Source organism: Anser anser (genome assembly GCF_964211835.1).
Source record: "Anser anser genome assembly, chromosome: 3".
Taxonomy (NCBI): Eukaryota; Metazoa; Chordata; class Aves; order Anseriformes; family Anatidae; genus Anser; species Anser anser.
Window position 1 is genome coordinate 13,319,581 of NC_139722.1, and position 23,490 is coordinate 13,343,070.

Here is a 23,490-nt window from a genome sequence, read left to right on the forward strand (position 1 = left end):
CGGGAATAAAAGTTCTGATTCAGCTGATTCACCGTTAAAGCAAAAACAAAGGCTTCCATTACAATCCAGCCCTTAAGGAGCAGTTAGTAGCAATTAGAAAATTATTGCCACATCCCAATCCTGGGAGTATGCCCTGAGGGAAAAGCTTTTGACAGAAGACCACCATTCCTCTGATCTTGCTGCCAAAAGGAGTAGCACTACCTTCTTATTCACATGGGAGAAAATTGTTCTGGCCCATGAATGGTTAGCTTTTGCACTTAGAGTCTATTACCTGTCTATCTGTCTAGCCAGATATTTAAAAATGTGTTCACATAATACCACTCTGGAAGACAATAGCTTCAGGAAAGTATTTTAAATAATAAAACTTTCCTCAGTTTGTGTTTCTCATTGCTCCATCGTGGAGCTTTAGAAAATGGTTTTGTAAATATCACAGCCAAATTCCATCACTAATTCTAGTTATACAGTTCTAAAATCTGTAGATGAAAGTAGACTTGGCCAATGGAAAAGGTAATATAGTCACATGTTTCTAATTGTAACTCAGAGAAACCCAGACAGAAAATAGATTATTCACACTTTTATATTCTAAATACTCCCACAGTCAGAAAGATCTCAATTTGGTTCTACGATCCTCTAATTTTTCTCATTTTCAAATCCTGTTGGAATAGAAATACAGTAAAAACAAAACAAAACAAAACAAAACTGTGATCACATAGGTCACCTAATTGCAACTACAAGTGTATTAAATGTCCCTAAAAAAGACACACTTTAAGAGACCAGAGAGCACAATTAATGAATTCACAATAATCCTTTTTTATTTTATTTTATTTTATTTTACTTTATTTTATTTTATTTTATTTTATTTATTTTATTTTATTTTATTTTATTTTATTTTATTTTATTTATTTTATTTTATTTTATTATTTTATTTTATTTTATTTTATTTTATTGAGGAAACAAAATGTATGTGACCTCCCAGAATCAAACAGGAAATGAGTAACCACTTCTGGAACAGAGCACTAAAAGGTCTCTTCACACAAAGTCCTGGACTCATCCATCCCCCTACATGTATTTCTGGAAGGATATCTGCATTTAAAAGACTGCTTGAAAAGTAGATAAGATTGCACTATTATCAGTTTGTTTTACATTGTATTTTAACCTATTTGCAAGTCTCTCAAGGTCTCACAGCTCAGATTTATAGGGGAATTTGTGACAAGAACTATGACACTAGTGCTACAAACAGTAAAGCTAAATGTCAGCGTTTCTTTCCAAAATAACATCTTGATGTATTTTCAGCTGTTGGCAGCCTAACAGAAAGAAATAGATGTATTTCTCTTAAGCTGAACAGTCATTTAAGAGAAAGTGTATGACTGATGCTGTCATTATATTGATTCAGTTAACATATATATATACACACCAGGTAACTCCTGCTTTATAAGCTCATTTTACAGAAAAGTTGCCAAATAAATCACCATTGTTGAAATGGAATGATTTCTTTGGCCAAAGCCAAGCATCCTTCTACAGAATATCCCCAGTAAAACATGAACTAAGTACATCGCATGCAGTTGCTTAGCAGGACAGAAGATATTGTGGAAACAAATGTCAACCCTTAGTGCAAGATCTGACTGCTTTCAGCAAATGTCACTATATTTTGAACGGAGGACGTAGGGCAGAGCAACTGAGACACACAAAAAAATATTTTACAGTGCAGCAGAAAAAAAAATCAAGGATGTCATGCTATACTTCAATTCATAAATATCTTCTAAAGTCTCAGTTAGAAAATTGTATTGATAAAAGGAATCTGGCACACAGGACAAGCAAAACTCTTATTTATACGTGTACTTTTGCTTTCTGGTTGTTTAAATGTTCAGTAGGATATACTGTCACACTCTGCTATCTAGCATCTATTCACAGGAGAAAAAACAAGTGTTTCAAATGACAGTGGAGTCCTATTTCTGCAAGCTTTGGCCTCAGTCATCCCAATGACATGTTCTTTAAGGTATTCTTTTCTCCTCTTGTTCTCATTACAAAACTGCTAACAATTTAACACTAGTGACTGTTTCCAGAGCCAGAATGGCTCAAGATTGGAGTAGAAGGGGTGGAAGATATCATTTTTAAATACTAGCAGACCTGCATGGTTGGGGCAGCGTCTGTCTGTGTTATGTCTGGCACTAATACATGCTATTAATCATTCACCTTCATAATCACCAAATTCACGCCCTTCATTTCCTCTCTGCTCTTCTAATGGACTCTTTTTCAATTATGGATCTTCTGTTTATCCACACAGAACTGCAGCAGCCATAAGACTGAATAGGCTCTGAATTTAAATGTACAAGCTTCTTAAGGGAAATTTAATTCAGATATATGTCTTTATATCAAGAAACAGACTTCACTACAATTGGGATTAGTGGACGCCAGGCAGAGCTGGGTTTATGCATACCTAACAGTGTGAGAACAGCAAAATTAGCTCCAGGCTCAGTGGGATCTTAAACCTTCCTGTATCTCTTACTTATGCATCAAACCCCAGGAGCACTGTTGTGTGGAAGAGCCTGATTTAGGCAGTTGTGATCAGGCTGTACAAGTAATGCTCCTATAGAGTAATGCAGAACAAATTCTCCCTTTTCATTTGCTGATCACTTCTGCCTCTTTGCTTCCTCTTCATCCTAGCCTGGGCATCTGGTCGACATCCCAAAGCTATGCTGCTCTGTCGCTGCTTCCTGTAGCTTGTGGCACTCATGAAATCTTATGCACATCTGGGCATAATTAATGTGTATTAATGCATTTGGCACACTTGCGTATGTCATCTGTTTGCTTTTGCATGTGTAGATGGGAGGTACATGCCTTGCATTTGGGAAGAAGTTCTTTCTGCCTCTCCAGTAACAGGAATGTAACCACCTTTTCCATGGTCACACTCCAATACTGGATCCATAAATCTGCCCTGCCTCACTGCAGCTGCCACCATGGAATTAAATGATTCAGTCAGGCCTCAGTATCCAGAGTCAGTCTTGGGGAAACAGCAGAAAAGGTAGAATTGAAGGAAGAGACTAACCTTCCACAGACATCTCCTTTCAGAAGTCACTTTGTGCATATAGCACCTACAGAGCCTTTTAGCCACTGCAATCAGAGAGATATTGCTGGCCAAGGATGGGTCCTGGTGGAACAAGAGTTCAATTTTGCCAAAGCTTCTGAGAAGCATGACCTTATTTTGAAATCCCACAACCATTACCCATCATATTTCAGGGTCTGGATGTGGCACTATTATCTGCATACAGATCATGAATCCACTCTTGGTTTGCAATTAAACAGTGTATAAATATGAGTGAGAAAGAGAGAGAGAGTGAGAGAGAGAGAGAAAGAACATCCTTTAAACACAGCCTGGCAATGAACCCATGGCATACAACAGTCTGTAGTCCATTAGCAATCACTGACCCATCAAGTTCTCTGTTTTATGGTCTTCATTACCTCACAGTTGATATAACTCATGCAACATGACAAATATTTATTAATTTACATGAAAAAAATAGGTCTGTAGGACTATTTAAAGTTAGGACTAACTCTCAGTTATTCTAAGAACCTCCTTTTAAGTCTGTCATTAAAAACTAAATAATGTCATTCTTTCTAATCTTTTAGTTCTGTGTTCTTCAGTGGAAATTTCATTGTTTGCCTTATGCATGGTTTAAAAGATTTTTTTCATTTGTTCTGACATTCTGACATTGGAAGTCTTTCTCTGGATACAGTATTTATCTAAGAAGATTCACTTATAAGGCAAAATGCACTACACAGGGATCTTCTCCGTGTCTCTGTGTTCTCTAGCTCCATCTTCTTCCTGAAAGTAAAGATTAACGTTAAATCATCAGTATAGCTCTTTGCCCTCTTCCCTCCCTCAGAAGGAAACTGTCACTTCTAACTATTTCAGAATGGTAATTCTGTAAAACAACCGCTCTACAACCGTGCAACAATGCATAGTTTATTCTGGGTGGCTTTGGAATTGCCTCTGACTCCTGCTCGTTTCCCAATAATTACTGATAATTACGCCATTCAAAACAAAATGAAACACAACAGACTCTTTCAAAGCTGTGGAAACAAAGTTTGTCCAGAAGCTGACCTTCCCGTTTGGAGGTGAGAGGAAATGTGCATGGAATTATATAGGACTGATGAGTTGCTTTCTAACTTATTTTGATAGAAATCAACAAGCATAGGCAAGAGGAAAACCAAGGCAGTAGCTTTAAGGAGCCCCAGGCAGCAAGCTACGTGCAGGCTTAGGTTTATTCAGTGGCTTTAGGAGCTGTCAATGTTCTGTCTCGCCTGTTATCTTAATATACTGCAACAATGGCAATGATAAACAACATACATTTAATATAAACCCTTCTTGCTTGTTTATAGAAAGAGTTTCTTTGGTCAGCATATAAACTTCTTTGAGGTCTTTTTAAGGCTCATTGCCAGAGGAAAAAAGGGGGGAAAAAAGGCTGCTGGGGGAGCTGAGGAAGACCTGCCAAGTCTCACTTATACAGCAACACAGTTTTTATAGCATTTCTCCTTTTTCTGCAGTCTAGTTTTACAGCATGTTTCAGCAAGACACTTAAAATCGCACCCATCCTAAGTTTCAATCATCTTCATTTAAATTGTCCTGGCAGAAGCAAGGGCCTTGTAACTGCTTTTGAACCACAGTGCAAGAGTTTTGGCAGAAAGACCTTGGACTTATGATTCTGCTTTTGCATCCATATAAGAGCTGATGCACAAAATAGCCTTGGACTTATGATGCTGCTTTCATTGCAGGGTACATGTACAGGCACCAGTGGGCCTTGGAGCAGTGATGTTTGGGCAGACACTCCAATGCTATATTTCCTTCAATGCAAGAAGTGATGGACAGAGGGGCCTTGGATGTCAGACAGTACGCACAGGGCAGTGTTTATGTGCATCATTCACACGCACAAGTATTCTGTGAGCCAATGGGGTCCCACAGTTTCTTAAAACATTTTAAAAGCAAATATCAATCCATTTTTGTATGAAGGCTGTATGGATAACTGAGATATCACTATACCACCTTTAAAGGCAATAGAAAGCAACCAGCTGAATTCCTCAGCTTTTCAAAAATAGCTCCACAGCTGGTTATATTCATTTGTTTTCCTTTTGGCATTCCTCCCCTGGATTCAGTAAGCATGATCAGCTGCTATCCGCTGGAAGCACTATAGAAACAGATCTATTATTATTATTATTTATCATTCGTAAATACTGACAATGTGCTGCATAGCAGTTTGTCATACAGAGAGCAGATGGTTTATTATGAGGTTAACATTCTGGAGCTCCAGAGATACTCCATCTGATTTGCCAACCCCATTACTCCCGCAGACGCTGTGGAATAACTGATGAAGTCAGGATTCAGCATTGTCAATACTTACAAATTTACTGTGTCCCACAACAGCTGAGCAATATTTTAATATCTCTGTAGAAGCTATGTGGTTCCTCAAACACAAGATATGGGCTTGATGCAGAAATGATTAAATGGAGATTTTTTCTAATGCAGAAGCTCAGAGAAGATTACTGTGACAGTCTTTTCTGGTTCTGAACACACAACCATGACTTTAATGTTTTTCTGACTAAGAATTCTAAAAATCTGAGAATGCAGAATTTTTATTACAGAAATATCATCTCTTCCAGTTGTAGGGCAGATGTGGAAATAAAAACCTCAGAGCCACCAAAGGACTCTCACAGACCTGTGAATGCCCCATAACACATTCAAAGTTAATTTTAATGCAATTACTATAAAACTAAAATTTGTTTGGGGAGAGTATCATGCATAGCTGTACCTGATCATATAACTGTGTATTAGGTATTAATTCCACTTAAGCTAAACTAATTAAATGTCTATGAAGCAAGAACAGATCAGTCTCAATAGATATACTCAAGAGAGTCAAATGTAGTAATGAAAACATTCTCCCATCAGTTAGCAGAGCATTAATTTTAGGAAGGATTCAGCCGGTCAACTCAATAGATTTTAGCTCAAAATTCATATTTAATTAGTGGTGGAAGACTAGAGAAGCCTCTAAATGGGTGCTGAGGTACATTGCTTAGCCATCCACCAGAGACAGTGGAATAGAGAGAATGCACCAACAGGAACAACTGTCCACCAGAAAGAGCAATGAAACCTTTAAAAAAACTTTATAATGAAAAGAAACCAAAAAAAAAAAATCTTCTCCAAGGCTCCAACGAATATTTACTGAGGATAAAATGTGTAGTATGGATTGACAAAATAGCAGCTGTGATCCAGGACCTGGATTTTTGCTACCTAACCTGAGTAGGTTAATGCTTCTTTCTTAGTCAACAGAAAGAAACAGTCATCTCAAGCCACTAGATGTTTGGACTGTATTTTTTAGTTTTATTTTTCCCTGTTAGACTGCAGACTGTAGCTAGGCTGTGGCTAAGTGGTATGAATCTACCTGCAAGTAATTATGGTTCAAAATATAAAATTAGATGTCAAATTCTCCAGTATTGCTAGCCCTCATTTTAGGTAACATCTAATGCTTTCAAAGAGTAATAACAGTGACAGAAATGAGTTCATGCACTTCAGGAGCATTGGAGAATAAGTGCAGGGCTGGTCTCCAAAGCCTACCGCTTTCCTTATGAAAAGTTTGTAGAAACTTGAGCTGCTTGAGCAGCAGCTCAGATTGTGACCAGGTATATTTGGGGACCAGAATAAAATGATGAAGTGAAGCAGGGTTAGATTGTAAGCTGCTTGAGGGGACTCTGTTGCTGTGTTACTTTCTTATTTTTCATTTTTCTTATCATTAGTATGGTATTAAGTTAAGAAAGTTTCCTGAGAGAGATTTGGGTAGCTGCAGTCAAGCTGTTCTGAAAACAAGGTGAAACAGTTGAGGAGCATGTAAAGCAAAGACTGTGGTAAAAAAAAAAAAAAAAAAAAAAAAAAAAAAAAGTTATTTGTAGAATATTAAACATAATTAACTTTAAGGAAAAGTAATGATTTTGACACTCGTGAAAAAACTTAAATATAATATGGTTTAAAAAAATAAAAAACAACAACAAACAAAAACCACCAGCAGCAAAAACAAAAACAAAAAACACTTGATTATTTTAACTAAATAAAGAGATTTGTGATAAGTGAAAAAATGAAGGGAAATGGCCTCACAAGTTGCACCGGGGGAGGTTTAGTTTGGATATTAGAAGAAATTTCTTTACTGAAAGGTCTGTGTGGCATTGGAATAGGCTGTCAAGAGAAATGATTCAGTCAGCATCCCTGGAGATCATAAAATCATAAAATCACAGAATGGCTTGGGTTGGAAGGGACTTTAAAGGCCATATAACTCCAACCCCCCTTCCATAGGCAGGGATGCCACCCGCTAGATGCCACCCAGGCCCCCTCCAACCTGGCCTTGAACACCTCTAGGGATGGGGCAAAGGTCTTCAAGAAGCATGTAGGTTTAGAACAGTAGCATGGCTTAGTGGTGGACTTTAGTACTAGGTTAAAGGTTGGACTAGATGATCTTAGAGGTCTTTTCCAACCTGAATGATTCTATGATTTTCAGCCTTTAGAAACTCAAATTTTCCTCAAGGCTGAGAAGTTACTTACAATGAAGACATGACTGAAACATTTAAAAATGGATGACTATTTTATTTGATAGTTTTTAGCACTTTTTTTAGGATAGGATTTTACTTCAGAGGGCAAAAAGGTGAAAAAAAGACCTCTCATTTTCAGGGTTGACAGAAAAGAAGGCCCAATCCACAAGAAAGTAAATTATATTGGGGGTTGGACCCAATGATCTTTCGAGGTCCCTTCCAACTCCTACAATTCTGTGATTCTGTGTGATTCTGTGATAAGGGGTTAACTTATTTAGGCAGACATCAATGAACTGGAGGAATAATGTTTTTCTGTGTAGTATCACATCAACCTAAGCAATATGCTTTGAATAAATTGGAGAAGATCATAGAATAGAATCATAGAATAGAAACATAGAATCATCTACATTGGAAAAGACTGTCAAAATCATCAAGTCCAACCATCAGCCTAACTTACCACGTCCCTTAGTACAACATCAACACATCTCTTAAATACTTCCAAGGATGGGGACTCCACCCTCCAACCTGGGCAACCTGTTCCAACGCTTGACCACCATCTTCATTGAAAAAATATTCCTAATGACCAAACTAAGCCCTCCCTGGTGCAATTTGAGACTGCTTCCTTAATGTTCCTTCTGTTTCCTTACTTGAGACTGTTTCATATCACTTGTCATCTGAGAAAAGAGATCAATACCATACTCACTGCAACCTTTTTTGCAACTGCAAATTCAGGTAGTTGTAGAGAGCAGAGGTCTCCCCTCAGCTTCCTCTCATCCAGACTAAGCAACCCCAATTCCCTCAGCCACTCCTCATAAGTCTTGTTTTCTAGTCCTTTCACCAGCTTCATAGTTTTTCTTTGGACACATTTGAACAACTCAATATTCTTCTTGTGAGAGGCCAAAAACTGAACACAGTATTGGAGGTGCAGTCTCATCAGTGCTGCATACAAGAGGACAATCACTTCCCTAGTCCTGCTGGCTGTGCTTTTTCTGATGCAGGCCAGGGTGCCATTGGCCTTCTTGGCCCCCTGCACACACAGTTAGCTCATGTTCAGCCAGCTGTCAGCCAGCACCCCCAGGTCCTTTTCTGCCAGGCAATTTTCCAGCTGCTCTTCCCTACAACTATACTGCTGTATGGGGTTGTTATGACCCAAGCACAGGATGCAGCACTTGGCTTTGTTGAATGTTACTGAGCTCAGTCCATCAATGTAGCCTATCCAGATCCCTCTGCAAAGATTTCCTGCCTTCAAGCAGATCAAGAGTTCTACCTAACTTGGTGTCGTCTGCAAACTTACTGAGGGCGATTTCAATCCCCTCATGCAGATCACTGATAAAAATGTTAAACAAAACTGGCCCCAATACTGAGCCTTGGGGAAGACCACCTGTGACTGGTTGTCAGCTGGATTTAATTCCATTCACAATGACACTTTGGGCCCAGCCATCCAGCCAGTTCTGTGTGATGTGATGGCATCTCCACCATCATAGGCAAACATGTCACTTACAGATTATTCATAAATTTTTCAGTGTTCATTTCAGACCAAGTTTAGATTTTTTTTCTACTATTCCACTCTTGAAAGGCACCTCAGAACTTCATTCTCCTGCTCACTCTTCAGTTTTTTCCTGTTATCTTGCCTAAACCTACTTGGTGATGCGCCTTGATCAATTCTTGTGGAAATAGCTAGCCCTTGGTTCTCTCTACTTTCTTCACACAGTTTGGCCTACAAAAGAATAATAATAATAATAATAATAATAATAATAATAATAATAATAATGAGTAAAAAGAAGGGAATGTTCATATTTCTGCAAAGCTTCTTCACCCAGAGAACCTGTCCAAGCAATGACCAGACAGTTTATCCAGGAGAATATTGTGGGAAACAGTGTCAAATACTTTACTGAAATCCAGATAAACAACAGTTTTTCTTGTCATCTATTATTAAGTGGGTCCTCTTGTCATAAGAGGTCAGGTTAGTCAGGCAGGACCTGCCTTTCAAAAACCCACACTGGCTGCTCCTGATCATTCATTGTACTGTACGTGTCATGTGAAGACATGCTGAAGTTTTTTGAGAAGGAACAACTGGATGTTCTTGTCTATGGCAACAGTGAAGAAGCAAACACAGTAAAAACATTGTCTTGCAAGGATCAGTGATGTGAGTGTGGATGAGCTTTTAAAAATGTTGTGCCTCTCCATAAAGGACTCCTGGTTTTCATTGCTTGTAGCAGCTACACAGGAACTCTGCTGGATTAGTAGCAGTATAAATCTGGACTAATAGCAGTATAAATGTTGTATATCAAAATGAAAACTGAGGCAAGGAGCAAGGTCCATTTAATTTCTAGGATAGAATAAATAAGCCATGTTTCCGAGGCAGATTTTGGTGGTGAGGAGAAACAATTCTACAAACAAAAGAGAGGCAGAATCTGTGATCACCCTCAGGATATAGTCACCCTCAGCATTTGCACAGAAACCTCCCAGAGCTGTAGAAGGGAAATGCCCAAAGTCACTGGATGTCAAAGATGTAGACAAGCAGGACATTTCTGGAGGATAGGGGATCTTGGCATTGGGAACCATGTAACAGGGAAACATGCGTACATGCAGGAGAGGAGCAGGAAACAGGATGTTTTGAAGGAAATAGAGGAAGGAAACTGAGAGGCAGAGAAACAAGGGGAGGAGAAGAAGACAAAAAAGCAGATGGGGGAAGAGATGAAATCGGGAAACACTTTTATTAACTATTATGAGATCTGCTTTATTAGCAGTTTAATAAAATTGGTGTTTTTGTTTGTTTTTGTTCTTACTGTTCCATTTAAATTGCTGCTAAACTTACCACAGGAATGTAAAAATGGGAGTTTCCCAAGGCAGTTTCCCAATTAAGTAGTAATTGAATTTAAGAAACCATTATGAAACCCTTGTATTCAGTATTCTAAGGGCTTCTGAACTCGTTTAAATAAATAAAGTAGGCTTATATTTGTGCTTCATACTAGTGTGTATTTTTCTGTTACTGTATACACAGAGATCCATGGCTTTATCATATGTCAGATATTCTGGATGGATTGATAGGGTGCAAACTTGGGTTTGCTTTCTAAACAGAATTTGTCTCCAAAGGCTTCTTAAAAAAATTGGGCTGGGACTTAAATAATTCACTTTGTTTAACTGGCAACAGTTTAAAATGTCAGAAAACCTAATCAAAACCTGTTTCAAAGGGGTCTAAGGTACAAGGTCGTGTCTCTGGCATATGCACACAAGGCAGTAATGTTAGCCTAGCCCCCTTATTAAAAATTGAAAGTAACAGTTTTGACTTCCCCCACCTGTCCCAGTACAATAACCAGCGCATCAGCTCTGTGCAGAGTGACTCACAGAGCATGTGGTCCTCCAGCTGAAATGCACTGGCTCATATTTTGCATCTACTTCACAGTCCTTTTGCCTCCTCCAGGGTGTGGGTATACGTGTATATGAAAAACATGCCAGGACAAAATATCATATGGTCATACTGAATCACCCCTGCTCTTTTCTCACACAGTTGAACATCCTGACACATTGTAAACTCAGCTGAAAATGTGCCAGGCCACAGCAATCTTCTCCTACAGCACTGACATTTTGCTATGAACTCCCTGCCCATCACAGCAGAGACTGGAAAAAGGTTACCAAGCTGTTTCATGAGTTTTTATTTTCCTGGTCACTTAGGATAATTTGGCTTGGTATTTCCATAAACTATGAGTTACCAGAATGGAGTCATACTGACTTAAGATACTTCAGGCTCAAAAGCTTTATTTTTACTCTAGTCTTATAGTAAGTTAGGAGCTTATTGTACATATTTCTCCAGCGATGATGAAACAGAAGATGGGACAAATACGCTCTCAAATTTGTACTAGTATCACTCTAGTTTTGATATGATGCTGCCAAGGACACATTTTTTCCCATATTCTGAACTGGTTTTGACAGACCCAGAATATATGCAAAGGATGAGAGAAACCTTTATGTAGTATAAATACCCTTCCTCTGTTTTGTGGTAATAATGCATCATAAAAATAGTTATGACTTGAAAATCTCAGGTTCCCTCTGGTTTTATTAGCTTTCTTTTAACCATTAAAGGTTAATGCAACTTCAAAGGTGAAACTTAGAGAAACTGAACCCAGCTTCATGCATACAGCTCTATATTCCAATTAGTGATGGGCTGCCTCAAAATGATCAGGTTTCAGTTTAGGACACAGGACTAGAAAAAACCTTGAAGTGCATCTCCACTATCACAAGCAAATATGTCACTTACAGATTATTCATAAATTCTTCAGTGTTCATTTCAAACCAAGCTTAGATTTTTTTTTTTTCTCTTTCTACTATTTCATTCTTGAAAGGCACCCCAGGTCCTCATTCTCCTGCTCACTCTTCAGTTTTCTCCTGTTATCCTGCCTAAATATACTTGGTGACAATTCTTGTGTTAACAGCTAACCTTTGCCTTAGTACCTCTTCTTTCTTCACACTGTTTGACCTACAAAAGTATGAAAAAAAGGGAATGTTCATATTGGTCCAAAGAAAAAGGTGTATGCAATATCTTACTTTGAAAAGTTGAACAAAAGGTGTATAGATAGACAAGCATAGATGGCTTCTCAAATATTTCTGAGTTTCTGGCAACCAAGAAATTTAATTTGGAGTTGGGGGCAGCAAACAGACCACTGTGATTAATAGCCCCTCTGCTATGAATCTGTTGAGTCCTTTGTGAATCCAGTGATAATTTTAGCTTCCACAACATCCTGTGGCAATGAATTCCACAAAGTAATTACACACTGTAAGGAAAAGTACTTCTTTTGTTAATTTTAAAAGTCCTGGTCATCCCTAGTTCTCTTAAAAATAACAGTGGGTAGTGATTCCCTAGAAAACTTTCTATATCTTCTATGATTTGACAGATAACAATCAAATAGATAGACCCCAAATTATAGATAGACAGAAGGATAGATTCCGCTTTCAAACATTTATTTTCAAAGCTGATCAGCTCATTGCTGAGAAAATTTGTTTCATGGGGATATTCACTTCATTATTCAACATATTTTTTAGATCACTTAAGAATACATTAAACAGTACATATCCTAGCAGAGATCCTGGAACACTCACTTGATAATCTCCCTCCATTTATTTCTACCTTTTTTTTCTGATTATTAATCTGTTACTAATTTTACAAGAAGACCTTTCCTCTGATCCTATGACAGCTTAATTTTCTTTAATTTAGTCTTCAGTGATGGTCCATGTCAAAATCTTTTAGGAATTTCAAGCATACTGTATCAGCTTCTTCATATGTTCATTGACTTCCCTCTACCAAAAAATTGCTAAATTTTCCCAACCATACAGGAGTGAGATACAGCCTGCTTAAATACTGTGTTTAAAACATAAGTCACGAACAGCAATTCAGTTTTCTGCTTTTGACCTAATACTGAAGAACTATCCTGAATTTCCAGGAAAGTTCCTTGGATGCTTATCTTTAGTCACATTTGTATAGCCAGAAGGGCATTTCCCAGATGAGTATATCCATGCCGCAGATACAGCCCTGCTGCAATCCAATTTTGATGGTACAATTCACATAAACTAGTTGACACATTACTCACCCAGGGTGCAGAAAAAAAATAAGTACAAGGCATCCTGCAGTTTTGAGAAGGACAAAGCCAGCTTCATACATCAACCACTAGATGATGCCATATCCTGTGCACAAACTCGTATGACCTCTCATCTTTCCACTCAAAACTTCTGTTGCATAGGCAAGTATGGAACAATCTTGTGTTGAGAAGAGCAAGAAAGAAGGAAAGCAACTTTACTGCAGTTGCTAGTGCTAAGTAAATATAGGAGAAAGGATTCTCAGTGTCACTGTGATGCTCTCATTTTACCCATATTTTTGAAAATAAATTCAAAGTCTTTCCCGGCTTCTTTAAAGTATGTTTTTTTTGTCTTTCCTGTAGTCATCTTTTTCTCTTGTTCCTTGTCAAAAATGAGAGTGTTCTGGATGAGATCTTAACAGTGCCTTATGTAAAGGTATTATAGCTTCTTTATCTTTGCTGGGAGTATCCACCCTGTTACAAGCTAGGATCATATTTGCTTTTGTTCATTGTTTTTCTTCATGACAAGCATGTAACAATGGATCAGTGAGCATATAATTGAACAATTCATCCTAGTAATTCTCTTGTTATTTTCAGCTTACTTATTATATCAATTTGTGTAACTGACCTTGATTTTCCTAATGGTAAACTACAAGTAATTTCATTTATTACATCTTTCATACTCAATGAATGATTCCTCATTTATTTGTACTGATGTCTCAACTTTTTGTAATATCACAATTAATTTCCTTATTCCTTCTTTTAGCACTCAGGTCATCAATAACATTACATAAAAGATGACCCCAAGGCCAAACATTGACAAAATCCTGCAGGAATCTTACTCCACATTGATAACTCTTTGCAGTGTTTATTGCCTCCCACTACCCATCTTACAATCCTTGCGCTAATATTATCCTTCCTACCTTTCACAATTTCCTGAACATCAAGATACCAGTGAAATCCATATAGTCTGATCAACTGTATTTCCATACCTTTATACCAATCAATCATTCTGAAACTAACTAACTAAATAAACAATATAAATGATTTGTATTTTCATTTGAACTTTGTTTCTTTCCCCACTTCATAGAATTCCACCCCCCCCCCCCCAAAAAAAAGTCTTCTGTTATTTGTGTTAACTTTCTTTGCAATGACAAGCTGAATTAGACTTCTGGCAAGAGTTTTGGACTTTATTCTTAAATTTCATGTTCTCCAAGATGTCTCGCTCATGATTTTTCCACTCCTTATAGTGTCTTACTATTCCTACATCCTTCTTATGTGATTATTCATTCCATTGTAGATGGAGATTTCCCAGTTGTTTTTTAACCTTATTTAAAATTCCTCCCATTCTTAAAAATTCCTGACAGTTTATACAAATCTGACTGAAAGAAATTTCAGCCAGCTTTATATATAAGTTCCTAATTTCTGCAGGTCAGTTGACTTCGCTATTTAGGTTTCTTAATTTTTCATATTTGTCCTCTCAGATATGAATCTTGACTTAATTTTTTTTGCTTATTCCTCAATGTAATTTATTGGGAATCATCTTGTTGTCACTTAATTCAAGTTTTTTCTATGGCCAGACCTTCTATAACATCCTTGGTTTAGCAAAACAGATTCAAAAATAGATTTATTCCCTATGCAGTTACAACACCAATAGAACGTAAAGCTACTTACTAATACATCAAGGAATAACTGAGTTCTACCAAGATTATTTACTCAAGATCTTCAGTTAGTTGAAATGTTGAGAAATTACTCACTTGTTACTCATTTTATAGTTGGGAAGTTTTCCCACAATGACATTATTCCCAATAAGATTTATCACTGTAACAATTTCAAGACATTTCTCTGTCAATATCTAATGTTGATTCTGGGAATCTATAACAGATTCTTAATAGCACCTCTAGAAAACCTGTTTTAGAGAACTTTCAAAGAAATTTTGACCCAAACTGAGTGTCTGCAAGTCTTTTTTTAAGTTATACTGTTTTATTGACATAGAATGCCACTTTATTGCTTTTAACTCTATTTCTGTCCTACTCAAAGAAATTACATTTTCAATGTCCATCAGTATATGTAACTAATGATGCTATTTCATGATGTTTTTAAACACTTATAATTATTATTTTATCACCATCTTAATGTCCATCCACCTTGCTTTAATAGGGGAATATTTCCATTTCTATTAGATTTCACTGTGCTTATTGAATCTTCATAATGCAGTTCCTAGAAGTATCAATACTTCTTCTCCTGTCAGTATTCTTTAATGCAGATGAAGCATGCATTTCCATTGGATTTTAGTGGAAATTGATATAGACTGAAGTCACCATGTCTTTTGTGTTGCATAGCTTACTTTCAAAATTACCGATTTTAGCTGAACGATGGTGATAGTAATTCCTGTGACTAGTTACTCATAAGGATAAAAAAAGGTCTACCTAACTTTGCCATTTGAGAATGCCAGAAAATCCATCATATTAAAAACATTCATGTTGTCAGGCTTATGAGGTAAAATGATCAGAACAACAAAAATTATACAGAAATGTTTGAATGTCATTTTGTCACAGAATCATTTTCTTCTGTATCACAGACCTGAGATAAGATTAAGTGTAAAGTTAAAACACTAGCTTTTTTCTTTTGCATTTTATTTTTACATTTAAAAATGTTTTCATTTACCTTTTAAAATTTATTTTTGATGGAGTAATATTCATCTAATCTGATAATAACTGTCTAAAAACAAGCTGAGAAGTCTCAGCTAGTTATCATGACTCTTTGTTCTAGGAAAAGGGAGCTGCAGACACTTCTAGAAAGCATTCATTCCTGCTAAGAGAGATGTCAAACACAAGAGGGTAGAAACTTTCTGGAGATGTTGACTTCTGTCTGATAAGTGTAGAGGGAGACCAAGTGATCAGGATTAGATCACATCACCATTTTATAGAGAAAAATATTTTGACAATTTCTTCCTTTGTGTTGTCATATATTCATTCAAAATTGGTATTTTTTTATATTTCAAAACTGTAATCCACAGTGACGTATCACAGGCTACGGATCAGAATCATATGTGTTATAATACTCTCACTTTTTGGATCAAGCATAAGTATATCAGGATCAGAGAGTCAAAAAGAATAAAAATCCAAAATGAAATACATTTTGCTAGTGAAAAATCCAGGTCTTCTGCTTTCAAGAGGAAACACTTGTGTGACTGCCATTGTTCACCATAAAGTGATTCATTTTGATTCATCAGAAACTTGTGGTAGTAAGCAACTTATCCAAACAGTGATGACTGGTGGAGAGTGTGTGGTACAGGAACCGTGTTTTATTATAGGGAGTTTGTAAAAATAAAATAAATAAACAAATCCTTTTGTTCAGGTGATTATAGCCTCTATATTTTTAACAATTTACTCTTGCATTTCTTCAAACAAACAAGACTTTCTTATATAATTTTGTATTCTTTCATGTCCTTCTCCTTTTTTATGCCCTGTGTCTTCATCTGCTGCTTTCTAATTGCTAGGGAAGGCGGACAAGATGCCCCATTGGGAACAGATGGCTTTCTGGAAATCTACCAACAAGGACTACTCCTGGAATAGATTTCATCTGCAGGCCCCACACAGAGGTAATATATGATACCTACAAATAGATAGCACTCCAAAGGCTTAGGAAGGAAAAAAAATATATCCTGCTGGAGTTCTTAAGCTTGTTAGGACCACAACTTGCCAACAGAGAGGCATAAAAATGAATCCTATATATAGCATTCAATTTTTAAAATTAATTTTCTATAGCTCCATGTCAATCCCTATTCAACAGCTATGCTTAAAATACATTGTTTCTAAATGGCTGCATTTCTTTTTTCCAAAGATGGATTTAACACAAAATTTCAAATCAGCTATAATGTTAGCCTCCATTACAAGCATGGTGTGGGATGCAGGTTGATATATGAAAACAATGTTAAAATCTTCGTAAGAGTAAGAATGAATAATACAGGAGCAAATACGTTGGTTCACAGTAAGGGTGAAGAATTGTCTTGTTCAATGTTGATTTTCTTTTCTGTGTTCTGAACCTTTACTTTCTTTCATCACAGATAGGAGAGAGACTATTTGTAACATTTTATGAAATACATATTTGTTTTGGTTTGATTTTCCTCAATCTAAAATAAAATTGATGGCAACCATACTGTATACGGCTGTTCTGTGTGTCTGGAAAATATTATTCTGAGGTTATGGATGGGGCTATAAAACTGAGAGATCAGAGATATACTGTTTATGGTAAAAAAATACAAACTACAAATAGTAAAGTGACAACAGTGCTTCGTAGCCTCAGGATTCTAACCTCAGCCTTGAAATAATGTGTGGTTTACTTATTGTTCCTGTTCACAAAGCAAAATGAGTATTAGAGAACTTTATTTTTCTTTATTTATGAATAAAATAAAAAAAAAAGTTCTGTCTTTTTTAATCTGTGGATAAGTCTCAGTGAAAAAGAATACTAAACATTCAAATACTAGAATGTAAGTACTAGAAAGAAAATATCAACATTTATTCATTTTATCACAGTTTTTAATGATTCAGACGTTGGTGTTTTGAGGAGGAAAAATGGCTTGACTGGTTTTTGTCCACATGGGTTTACAATAGGGTTAACAATGCTATAACCACTTTTGGAAACTTTGAAAGGTTCCAAAGGTTATTTATTATAATATTTATTATAAAGAGAAACTGCATAAAGTATTTGGAAACAGAATCACAAATGAGATGTGTGTTAGCAATACAAGGGAAAAAAAAAAAAAAAAAAAAAAGACAGGAAGATCCATCTTTCTAATAGAGTTGGAAAAGGTGTCATTTCATTTCCTCAGTAGAATTCAGGGGAAAAGGTGAACATGGAATAATAAGTATTATTCAAAGTGTTTGTTATTTTCAAATATAAACTAGAATATAACTATTTAGTTTACAAAGGAGAATGATTATAGAAGTTGCATGTCCCCACATGCATATCAAGGGATACTCCTCAATTTTTTGAGGCAATCTTCAGACATTTTTACCTTCCCACTATTTGATTAAATATCATCTAGTTTTCAAGATAAGAAGATCTGAATTGAGGGAGAAGCTGCAAAGGTCTGCAAACAAGTCATATGCATGAAGCCACACAGTGAGTGGTGCTATAGATACAGTAAAGTGCCAGAATTTTGTATGCTGATGCAGGTTGCTTTAGCATTTGTCAGTTGCTGTTAGACCAAGGAGCTGGTAACATGACCAAGACAAGGCAGGGTTTCCTAGTCCACATCCTCTTTTCCTTGTCTGGGTGTGATGGTCATGGCTGATACAGAGGATGCACAAAGATCTCTTGAAATAATTCTCCAGTGACAACTGAGAGAACAAGACCAGGGATTTTTCTGTGTGTCATGATGCAAAGTGCAGGGAAGAAGTGGAGCTGCAGTGATTGAATTAATAAAAAACATGGCAGACCAATCAGATCTCAGGTACTGAATATGAAACTTATTTTCTTAGCCCCAGCAAATTGTTTTTTCCACTGTGCAATAGCTGTACAGTGTGCTAACACTGACTCTTTCCTGCTCCAGGACTCAATGAGGCTGCTGCAGCTGGTCACATGAGCTGCTGGAGCAAGAGAAAAGCAGCAGCAAAACAGCCAGAAGGATCAGCAGCCAAGCATCAAATCAAGTGCCTTTCCCCATAACATAGTAACTTATCCTGGAGCACACTCCATGGTATATCCGTGTATGCCCATCACATAAAACATTTCATAGTATGGATGGAGGACCATTGCTTTTGTGAGACCTAATGCATGAGTCTTGCACAACAGGATTTCAGAAATTTGAAAAGACTTATCTTGTTTCTGATAAAATTTTTAGAGTATACAGAAAAACATGTCAGCAAAGATTCATATGACCAAAAGTAGTTGTCTGGAGTGTACCTCATCCTTAAATAGATGACTGAGACATGAGATGAATTGTACCCTAAATCTCAATGATGAATCTCACCTTAAGTCTCAAATTAATTTTCATTAACTTCAATATGATTCAGAACTTTACCTAGTTTATTATTTATATTCTTGTATCATGCATAATGTGTCATCCCACCTATGCTACATGTGCACAAGTAGACAGTCTGCAAAATCTCACAATAAGATAATGGACATTGTGGTACACAAGTGAAGAATATAAGTGAATTTGCTTTTAAGTCTCATCACTGTGAGCCATGTAGAGCCACTAAGATCACCAGCAGATTTATACAGTCAGAACTGCTGCAGCAAAAATGAGAGAAGGACTTAATGAGGACGTTGAAGTGATTTTGCAAACATTCTAGGGGGAGGAATGAATTCTCCATTGTTATCAGTGTCTGAAAACATTTCTTTCAGTGTGGTTCCTTTTCCGTGCACACCAGAGGAATGTGAAGGCTGAACTAATAATTTAAATAAGAGTTCTGAAATTATGTTGTGAATATTTCGTTGAAAAAAAATTTATTGAATTGGAACATAAAAAACTACGTGATAGGAAGCAGAGTTATAATTTCCTGTGGATGGTCAAATTCATTTGTCTCATAAAACCACCAAAGACACTAAAGAACACCCATTAGGAGAAAGGTTGTCCATGTCCTCAGACTGTTCAACTGCGTTTTCCAATGATGGTAAGATCTGGGGTGGAAAGTGCAAGTAATTTTACAGATAGCTTTCTCCACAAAAGGTACATCATCTGAGGTTTTTTTGTCAGTGAAACATTCACTTGATCAGTCATGACTTTCAGCTCTATTTTGCTCTTGACTACAGTTGAGTCACCAGTCTAGAGGTGAAAAGATCTTGTTAACAATCCATTCCTCCAATAAGGAGTAATCTTGAAACTGAAGCAAGACTATGTTGCTGCATTTCCTAGTCTCTTTACTATCTCTCCTGGGAAAAGAGGATTGATATAATTCCATTTCCTTTTATTATATCTTTTGTCAGAAGAGGAAGTGGAATCTTTCCTCTTAACTCTTGGCCAGCAACCATAGATTTGGTAGGGACACACTGTTGAATGCTGTAATTAAAATTCAACATTAATATTACAGTCAACGTGCATGAACTTGGACATGTTAAACTACTAAGTACGAGTGATATATTCTTATAATTGGCAATACTAAGGAGATCATTTTCAACAGTCACAGATAATGTTAAGCAGAAACAATGATCTAAATAACTAGTTAATAAACAGGATTATGTAGTAATTTTGCCCATGACAGTGAATTTGTCTTGATAATGAAAGTTATACCATCTTTTCACATGTTTTTACACTTCCAATCCAGGTTATGAATTCTAATTTCTAATAAACAGCTGTTAACTCTGAGTCCAATCACTTGGTCTTTAAAGAACAGCTAGAGACAAAAGTGATCTGAAAAAGATTTTAAAGGTTTTGTGGGTCATAACTTTAAAGTTCCAGCTGTATAATGAAACTTCTAAAGCTTTGACATCTCAACTCAGATTTGACCAAAATATTGTCTGAGATTCATGTTGTTTGGGTTCAAGATCTCTCATTTTTTAATAACACATAGTTCAGGCTTAGACTTCATTTAAAAAGGCTTTACTGCATATAAACTTAATATGTAAACATATAATCTGGATCTTTTACTTTATATCTCTCTGCTGGAAAATTCCTGATATACTGGAATTGCTAGGATAATATTATATAGTCCTTTAGAATATTTGAAAGTTTTTAAGGGCCACTGTTAAGCACTGCAACATAAAAACAGAAAATGTCTCATTAATCACTCATTGATGGAATAATTAACAAGTAAGTTAATGGAAAAAATGCAGGTTTCCCAAAGCTTGAAGTTACCTTCATTTATCACAGAATCATAGAATCATATAGTAGACAATTAATGAAAGTTACTGCCTTGAACTTTAAATGGATACTGACATATGAAAAAACTTTTTATGAGTGTTACTGTGCAAAATTTAGGAATGAGCATGGCTTAAAGTCAGTTGAACATATGTCTTGTATTCAAAATGGTAAAATAATTTAGTAGCTTTTAGGAAAGAAAGAAATGCAGATTGTTTTTGTTTTCCATTGAATCATTCAAATTATGGTAAATGTGATCTCTTATGTTAACTTGTCAGGTAAGATTATTCCAACAATTATTTTCAAGTATGGGTTTAAATGAACAAACTGAAACCAGATTTTCCTCCACATATCCTGTGGAAGCCCAACATGCTTCTTACAATTTCTATAGCCAATGACCTGTTCTTTGATTCCCAATGAATCACTCTAGTCTCTTTTTTCATGGTAGTATTTTTATTTCATGACAAGTTGTAAGTATTCAGTACCAGATCATAGATGTAAATATGGTCACACAAACATAGAGTACATTCATAAGTATAGCTGACATTTATACTGCCTGCACACCACAACATATGACTGACCATGTGAGACTCACATGACTCAAAATGTCTTCACTTTATTAATTTTTTTTAAATAAGTGATATTTCTACCACATGATGAGATACAGACTGTAGTTGAATTCCTCTCTAAGAATCTATGTTAACAGTGCAGCACTGCACTGTTGGGTGAGGTTTACCTCATTGTTTTTTGGCCAGTTAATCTTTACTGTTAGAATAGTTTTTTTTTTTAAATCTATCCAAGATTTGTCTTTTTCCGTTTCTGTCATACTTATTATCCTCTTTGGCTATTCTTATCGTTCTCTCCAGTATGTTCTCCGTATATCAAATCCAGAGTATTCAGTAAATTTAATCTTGGGATAAAATCCAGTGCTCAGGCTCTTTCATTCTATCAGTAGTTTATAACAAGTTAATGTAAATCTTAACCAAAAAAAAATAATAAAATAAAAAAATGAAGCTCTTTGTTTGAACTTCCAAATGTCCTGAAGCAAGATGATTTTGAGAATTTACAAAAAAATACATGGTTACTGCAAAGGACATTAGAAACTGGCACATAAAAAGTTACCACCATTCATCAAACACAATATCAAAGTAATAAGAATATAAATAGCATTACAATAATTTTTAAATATTTAAAGAAGATGCGCACAAGACAAAAATATCATATTTCAGTAGATATTAAGCTGCTTTGCTCTCAGTCCTATGTAAATATTGCAGCTTCCTTTGGCACTATATAATCATTGTCAACAAGAACTCATCAGTAGTCTTTCCTCTATAGGAAGTTAAACATGGTTGGTTCAATGAAATATGAATATTGTTTTTAATGAAAATATATTTATTTATCTGACTATAACCATCTTTCATTGTTTTAAAAACAATACGAATAATAAAAAATTCAGAGTTAGGATCTTGAAATGGAATAAACCAATCTTTTCTGAAAAGGGAATGAGCCAAAAAGAAAAAGAGGCTGTGAAAAATTTGAACAGAAATCAGAAAAAAGGTTGTTTCTAAAACAGATTTATTGCAGTTATGTTATATTAGCTTAAATTGAAAAGCTTTATCTTTCTTTTCTGTATCTAAATATGATCAGTTGTTATTGTCTGAGAAATACTACCTTTTCTTTCATAAATATGAAAATATTCATGACCAGAGGCCTGTTAGAAAAAAAAAAATAAAAATAAAAGCAAACATAACATAGAATGTTAAATAAAAAAAACTTATAAAATGAAATTTAAATGAAAAATTGACCTTCCTTCCCAAAAGTATTCTTTTTGAAATTTTAATATTTATTTTTAATTATAAAAACAAAAAAAAATTGTATCAAAATAAAAGAAAAAGAAAAAGAAGAGAAACAGTGTAGCATTCTGGTCCATTCTTTCATAACTCATATTAGGAAAACACAAGCAACCAAGGACAAATGGCATCATTTTATATTTTGAACATCTTTAATACTTTACAAGTACTATTGTAGTAGAACATTTTTTCAGTGTATTTTATAACATTATTTAAATTGAGGTATTTAATTTTATCTGTCAATTATATACAGCTGATTTCATGCTTTCTTGTAAACGTGAACATATTTTGTATGCTAGCATGAATGTCACTAGACAGAAATTCTTTGTTATTAATAAAACTAAGTCTTTAGCTGTTGGCAATCTTAAAAGAAAATTTTCTAGTAAACTCATGTAAACGTACATATATGCGTGCAGAAAGTAATGCAAGGAAGGTTTACCAGAGTGTGATACAAAACAAGAACAGCATGGTCTATTCACTTACAAAAACAGTAACAACAAGGAAATAATATTTTCTATATTCTGGGGGTGGGGGAGGAAGCAGCCACAGCCATTACCTTATAAAGGGTTTGTAACTTTCTCCTATGCAGTTTTTATGACTGTTTAATCTGAGTTAATCTGAGATGTGTCCATCTGTCAGAGTTTAAGGATAGCTGGGAACACTATACAGTTGTCCCTGTTCCCGCCTGCTATTC

At 35.8% G+C, this 23,490-nt stretch overlaps 1 long non-coding RNA gene across 1 annotated transcript in view; it reads left to right on the forward strand.

The window, feature by feature from the left end:
- LOC310895903 overlaps positions 1–23,490 on the forward strand; it is a 105,651-nt gene that overhangs the window by 53,441 nt on the left and 28,720 nt on the right. Inside the window, exon 3 of the long non-coding RNA XR_014581039.1 lies at positions 16,642–16,743. This is a non-coding gene — a long non-coding RNA (uncharacterized lncRNA). The remainder of the gene's footprint in view (positions 1–16,641; positions 16,744–23,490) is intronic.